The following is a 1,746-nucleotide window of genomic DNA, read 5'->3' as shown; positions in this document are numbered from 1 at the left end:
AGGCCAGAACCTTATCTGTTCAGCCCTCTATACTACATGTGCTTCCTGCCAGCTTGAACTTGGTTCCCTGCTGGTTTGAACTCAGCTCCTTGACCTCCTGCTGACTTGAACTGGGTTCTGCCTCACCCCGGCATAAGGAACCACTAGATGTGGCTGTCCTGCCGCTGCAGTGAGTTCCAGCCTCAGTTGGCCCCTCTCAAGTTGGCTACTGCCTCTCATTTTCTTCTGGGAATACATCAGAACCCGAGTAACTCACCAAGCACTGCGGTCTGTGGCATCCACTGCATTCCGCTGCCGTGTTTCTCTCGTGGAGGCCACTGGGTTCAGGGAGAAAATACTTCTTGCCACCTCCTTCTTCTGCCCTAAGGGCTTTCTTTTTGCTCTCCCCAGGGCTTCAACTCTCACTTGCAATCCTGTCTGGATCCTGGGGACTCACTTCCTTCCTTGTTCTCTTTGTCACATTGCTATATTCCAGTGTTTAGACACCAAATCTTGGAGAGGCTGTTTCTCTCTGCTGTTCACCGCTCTGCCATCTTCCTGGAAGTCCTCAAGATTGTTTTTATCAGTGGTCACAACATCAGATGTGGAAGAGTGCAGGGGCTCTACCTGCCCACTGGAGAGTAGGAGGAGCCAATCGAAAAACTGCCATTCACTGCAGTGTCCCCTGTCAGCTCACACTAGTAGGCCAATCTGAAGTTCCTGAATTTAGGCAAGTATAACTAAAAGACATGTATATGTTCTGACAAGCATATAGAAAATTGTCTAATTAGAGGTTAGGGAATAAAAGAGTTCTCCTTTTATTTCCAAAGAACTTTGATGTTTTTGGCCAGAGAGAATCATTTTAGCTTCGTTGAGGCTGTTTCTCTGGGGCTAATGATAGCTCTTCTGCAGATCAGTGGTATGAAGATGCCATGAAAAGTGAAAGCACTTGGGGCAGGGCTGGGGAGATGGCTCAGTGGAGTAAGTGCCTCTCCGGTGAGCACAAGGGCCTGAGTTCAATCCCCAGTTCCACCAAAAAAAAAAAAAAAAACAAAAAACAGAACAAAAAAAAAGTGAAAGCACTCTGTCCGGTGTAATTTGCTACATGAAATTAAGGACCGGTTAGTGTCAGATCTTTTTATGCCTGTGCCTTGGGGGGGTGGCCAATACTGTGTTTGTTCATCTATATTTTGAGCATGTAGTACAATCCCAGATGTAGGCAGCGCTCAACATTTTTTAAGTCAATGAGGGAAGAAAGGTAGTAAGTCTGCCTTAATATTGCTCAATAAGAAACACAAAAATGGGGAAAAGACCAAGAGTCGGAAGAAAGGAGAGAGGAGAGATTAAGGGGATAGAAAAAACAATTGAGATGTGTTGCAGCTTCCTACAATGAATATAATCCTTATACACTGAAAACATGTATACTGTACTGCTAATTTCTTTTTAAATTTAAGATTATACTCTGAGACAAACAAAAGAAGATCCAATAGGCACATGATGCAGTAGCACAGCACCGCCTGGCAAGTGTAGGTTCTCAGCCCCACTCCTCGTAACCTGTCCCCCCAAAAAGAAAGAACACCCAATAGGCAGATTCATACATCAGAGGAGATCTCTGCCATTGGACAGCAGACATCAACAATAAAGAGGACACCCGCGTACTGTCCACATCTCTAATTTGCTGTATTATTGCTTTATCTAACACATTCTTCACAGTCCCAACGGCTGACATGCTAACATGCTACCTGAAAATTCTGATGAACGGTAGGG

Source organism: Octodon degus, unplaced genomic scaffold, assembly GCF_000260255.1.
Source record: "Octodon degus isolate 3935 unplaced genomic scaffold, OctDeg1.0 scaffold00080, whole genome shotgun sequence".
NCBI lineage: Eukaryota > Metazoa > Chordata > Mammalia > Rodentia > Octodontidae > Octodon > Octodon degus.
Note: the sequence above shows the minus strand (reverse complement) of the source record.